Source organism: Lemur catta, chromosome 3 (genome assembly GCF_020740605.2).
Source record: "Lemur catta isolate mLemCat1 chromosome 3, mLemCat1.pri, whole genome shotgun sequence".
Lineage (NCBI taxonomy): Eukaryota > Metazoa > Chordata > Mammalia > Primates > Lemuridae > Lemur > Lemur catta.
In genome coordinates this window covers 24,887,186-24,893,122 of record NC_059130.1, presented here as the reverse complement: position 1 = coordinate 24,893,122, position 5,937 = coordinate 24,887,186, and positions in this window count along the sequence as shown.

Genomic DNA, 5,937 nt, shown 5'->3' with positions numbered 1-5,937 from the left:
TTTTTTTTCAATGAAAGGAGTAGGCACTGTAATAGGAAACATCCTCTTAAAGGGTACAATGATCTGTTAGTTGTCAATTCCAACACATATGGTTAAGAGCAAGGCCTCTATAATCATACTGCTCAAATTCAGGCCTTTTCACTTGCCAGCTGCAATTTTATGTAAGTTTCATAACCACTCCGTGATGCTAAAATTATTAAATGAGTTAATGCATGTAGAATGCTTAGGGGAGTGCCCAACTTAGTGAAGGCTTCATGATGATGATGTCAGTTATTATTATAGCTAAACCTTTCTTAAAATTCACTTCCCCTTGCTTCTGTTAACTACACAATCATTATCTGATCTTAATTAATGGTTCCTTTCTGACCACTACCAGTTTTTTCACTCCTTGTGTTTGTCAGAGTTCCATTTTTATTCCTTCTCTAATCTTTCTCCCCTTATCGTCTCCCAAAGATTCAATTATCAGTTACATTCAGATTTATTCAGGTTGGATATCCTAGGTTTTTTTTCCACCTTCCATTTATCAAATCCGATAGACTTCTACCTAGATATCTCTTGCATTCTTTTTTTGTTTTCTTAAGGCAAGCATGAAAATGAGGTTTATTGAAGAGAGAAAGATAGGATTATAGGGCAAGAGCAAGGTATAGGTTTAGAGAGCTTGATACATACACCACAAATGGCAACTAAACACACTGTCACACAGCAAAGGGAGCAGGCCAAAAGGCTCTTGCATTCTTTTCTTCTCATTTCTCTTGTCCTTTACCTAATTGAAGTTATTACCTCTCTAATGAAATACTGTACATATCAACAGAATTGCAACCAGCCTCCCAGTCTCTATAGCTTATATACCATTTAAGTCTCTATAGCTTAATAAACCAGATTAATCTCCTGGTTCTCTTCTACTCAAAAACAAAATGAAACAAACAAAAAAACTTTGTTAATCCTTGTTACCTACCAAGTTAAGTAAAAGCTGGCTTTAAGCCCCTCCAAAATGATCTCAATCTAATTTCTCAATATTATCTCAAATGCCTTCTCTTTGTGGTTCCTTGGGCCCCTACCTTTTTTTTTTTTTTTTTTTTTTTTTTAAGAAACAGAGTCTTGCTCTGTTGCCCAGGCTGGAGTGCAGTGTGGCATGATTATAGTTCCCTGCACTCTCCAACTACTGGGCTCAAGTGATCCTCCCACGTTAGCCTCCAGAGTAGCTGGGACTACAGGCATGTGCCACCACACCCAGCTATTTTTTTTTTTTTTTTGTAGAAACAGGTCTCACTATGTTGTTCAGGCTGGCTGAACTCTTCGGCTCAAGCAGGCCACCTGCCTCAGCCTCCTGAGTAGCTAGCTTTGACTACAGGTGTGTGCCACCATGCCTGGCCTGGAAACCTACCTTCCAATGATATTGACATGGCTCAAGATACTTCTGGTTGACATGACAGTGCAGCTATCAACAACAACAAAGATATTTCTGGAATTTCATCAGGTAAGCCACTTACAGGGAGGGAAAATCAGTCTAACCACTTAGCTAAGAAAGCTATCGTCTAGCTTGGTTATCTCACTTTATTATCCATTGTAAATTCCAAATGGCTTTTTTTAATAGACTTTATTTCATTTAGAGCAGTTTTAGGTTCACGGTAACTACGTGAAAGGCACAGAGATTTCCCATATACCTCTTGCCCCCACTCATGCATAGCCTCCCCCTTTATTAACATTCACTAGAGTGGTACATTTGTTACAACTGATAAACCTGCACTGACACATCATTATCACCCAGGGCCTACAGTTTACAGTAGGGTTCACTCTTGATGGTGTACAGTCTATGAGTTTGGACAAATGTATAATGGCATATACCTACCACTATAGTATCATACAGAGTAGTTTCACTACCCTAAAAATCCTTGGTGCTCTGTTTATTTATCCCTCCCTGTCTTAGCCCCTGGCAACCACTGATCTTTTTACTGTTTCCAGAGTTTTGTGTTTTCCTGAATGCCATGTAGTTATTATAGACTCACAGTATGTAGCCTTTTCAGATTGGGTTTTTCACTCAATAATATGAATTTGTTTCCTTCATCTTTTTATGGCCTGATAGTTCAGTTCTTCTTAGTGCCGAATAATATTTCACCATCTGGATGTACCACAGTTTATTTAGATATTCACCTGAAGGGCACCTTTGTTGCTTCCACATTTTGGCAATTATGAGTAAAGCTGCCATAAACATCTGTGTGCAGGGTGGCTAGGTTTTCAACTCCTTGGGTAAATACCAAGGGTGCACAACAGCTAGATTATATGATAAGGGTATGTTGATTTTTGTAAGAAATCACCAAACTGTCTTCCAAAGTGGATGTACCATTTTGCATTCCCACCAGCAATGGATGAGAGTTCCTGTTGTTCTATATCTTCACCAGCATTTGGTGGTATTGGTGTTCTGGATTTTGGCTATTTTAACAGGTGTACAGTGGCATCTTGTTTTAATTTGCATTTCCCTAATGACATATGATGTGGACCATTTTTCCACATGCTTATTTGCCATCTCTATATCTTTTTTTTTTTTTTTAGTAGAGATGGGGTCTTGCTCAGGCTGGTCTTGAGCTCCTGATCTCAAGCAATCCTCCCACCTCTGCCTCCCAGAGTGCTAGGATTACAGCCATGAGCCACCATGCCCAGTCCTCTCTTTTTTGATGAGGTGACTTTTGAAGTCTTTGGGTTTTTAATTGAGTTCTTTTATTGTTGAGTTTTAGGAGTTTTTGTATATTTTGGATAAGTCCTTTATTAGATATGTCCTTTGCAAGTATTTTATCCCAGTCTGTGGCTCCTCTTTTCATTCTCTTGAAAGTGTCACGTGCAAAGCACAAGTTTTTACATTTTTAAATTTTTTGAGACACTCTTGATCTGTTGCCCATGTTGGAGTGCAGTGGCTCAATCACAGCTCACTGCAGCCTCCAACTCCTAGCCTCAAGTGATCCTCCCATCTCTGCCTCCAGCGTGTTGGGATCACAGATGTGAGCCACTGTGACAGCCCATTTTTAATTTTAATGAAGTCCAGTTTATCAATTCTTTCACGGGTCATGCTTTTGGAGGTGTATCTAAAAAGTCATAGCCAAACCCAAGGTCATATATATTGTCTCCTATGTTATCTTCTAGGAGTTTTTATAGCTTTGCACTTTAACGTCTGTGGTCCATTTTTGTGAAGGGTCTGAGGTCCATATTTAGCAGTGGAGGGTTGTATATGAACTTTAGTGACACTAGTAAGTTCTGATAATCCACTACCATTGTACCAGCCCATTTTGGAAAGGTTGTTTTTACTCTATTGTGTTGCCTTTGCTCCTTTGTCAAAGAGCAATTGACTATATTTATGTGGGTCTATCCCTGGGCTCCCTATTTCTATTCCATTGATCTATTTGTCTGTTCTTTCACCAGTACTACATTGTCTTGATTACTGTAGCTTTACAGTAAGTCTTGAAGTTGGATAGTGTCAATCCTCCGATTTTGTTCTCCTTCAATATCGTGTTGGTTATTTTGGGTCTTTTACCTCTCCATATAAACGTTAGAATCAATTTGTGAGTATCTAAAATATAATTTGCTGGGATTTTGATCAAGATTGCATTGATGTTGGTACAAATATGGATGGTAAAGGAAAAAAAACAAACAAAAAAAAACAAAAAGAAAAAAGATTGCACTGTTTGTAGATCAAGCTGGGAAGAACTGACACTTTGACAATGTTCAGGCTTCTTATTGATGAACATGAAATTTTTCTTTCATCAGGTTTGCGGTTTACCCCATGTAGATCTTGTACATATTTTATTAGAGTTATACCTAAGCATTTCACTTTTTGGGGGTGCTAAATGGTATTGTTTTTAATTTCAAATTTCCCTTGTTTCTTGCTGGTATATAAGAGAGCAATTGATTTTTGTAAATTAACCTTATATCCTGCCACCTTGCTATAATCACTTATTAGTTCCAAAGAGCTTTTAAACTCTTTCCAAAACGCTATCTACATAGAAATAACTGCCATTAACTAAAGATATTCGAAAGAACTGGGAATGAATTATGAAAGAAATTACCAAAGTACACAAAGTATTTTAAGTGATAACAGCATCCCAAGGTAGGAACTATCCTGAGAATAACATTCATTTCAAAGAACACATCTGTCTCTACCTGCTTATTTTACAAATGAGGTAGTATATACTTAGGGGCTGAGTCTGGGATCTAGTTAAACAAACATGGATTCAAATTATGCTCTACAACTTATTAGGCATAACTTTGGGAAAATTATTACTCTAAGCCTCAGACTCCTCACCTCTAAAATCTACTTTTAGGAGAAATAACGAGGTAATGCTTATTGAACATGATGTTCACAACAGCACGGGGCTTAGAAAATTTAAAAACAACAATTAAAAACACCCTGAGGCACAGGGAGATGAGTGATTTGCTCAAGACAAGGGTAAGTCTCATTATGGGTACTTTATAATGAACAAAAGTATATTGTAGTATAAATATTCCTTTTAGTTCTTCTGTAATCAATTCATTTTTGTAGTGTATAAATTAAACATATACTTGTGATAAATACTTACACAAATCAAAAGCACTCATTTTTATGACAATGAGTTTTCCCCCTGGATTTGCTTAAATCAAGAAATACTAAAAACTAGCTCAATTCCCTAGCTCCCAAGTGTCACAGATATAATTACTAACAAGCACCCAAAGTCTTCATTGCTGTGTTTTGGCAAGCTAGGCTTTTTTCAGAAAGCTCCAGGATTAGCAACCTCACCCATCTGGGTTAGCTTGCTTATCTCGAAAAAAGGAAGAGAAGTTGCACAATTTTTCCTTAAGGCCCTTTGCAGCCCCTTCTCTCTTTCTACCTCTTTGACCCTAATGCTCCCTAATATTGCCTTAAAATTGGAACTCTAACCAGGACCTAAAACATGGAACTTTAAAAAAGAATTTATTTTTATTTTTTTTTTTTTTAGAGATGGAGTCTCACTGTTGGCCAGGCTGGAGTTGAGGTGGCTATTCACAGGTGTAATCATAGCACACTACAGCCTCAAACTTCTGGCCTCAAGTAATCCTCCCACCTCAACCCCCTGAGTAGCTTGGAACTCCAGGCACTATACCTGGCCATGGAACTTTTTAAAAGGCATTAATTTTATAACACAGAATGTTTTAACTTCTTGTCAAGTATCCATTCTTCAGCACCACTTCATAAGAAGCACCACCTAGCATGAAGTTATGGGAGCTTAACTGGCTTCTTTGTTTGATCCACTGTCAATACATCCTCAACAGGCAACATGAAATGGAAGGATAGGTATGGCAAGAATTTTGGACTTCAATGGATACTTCCTCTGACTCAAATATGCCTAAAATCAAAGCAGAAACATTAAATGCTGAAATAAGACCAACCACATCTAGTCAGACTCATAGAAAGAAAAAAAAAGTACATATTTTCTTTTAGAAAAGGATTTTAAATTAAATTCTTAAATCTTATTCCATTTTACAAACTGACCTATAACATCCCCCTTGAACTCTCCCTGTGTCCACTTTACCCACAACACACATTCCAACATACACATCCATTAGAGGAATTGATTTCCTGGAAAGACTACTTAGACAAGACCTGAGGTAATCTGTCTAACCTTGGGATTGCATTTTTTAAAGGTTAAGGGACAGACATTCATTTGCTGTCCCCCACCCGTTACCCACTTAACACCTCTTCTTGCTTTATTCTGTTCCAGGAAAAGAGTGTTTATCACTCTTGCTCCAGGATGAGATCAGACATTTCCATTATACTTTAAAAATACATCTCCATTTATCTACCCATTAATTTATATATATAAATATCAATGACAAAAATTTTTTTCCACAGCAACTGCTAGAAGTCTGGGAAAAAAGATCATCTGAAGAGCCAAATTTTAATACCTATGAATGTGTGAAAAATATCACACCACG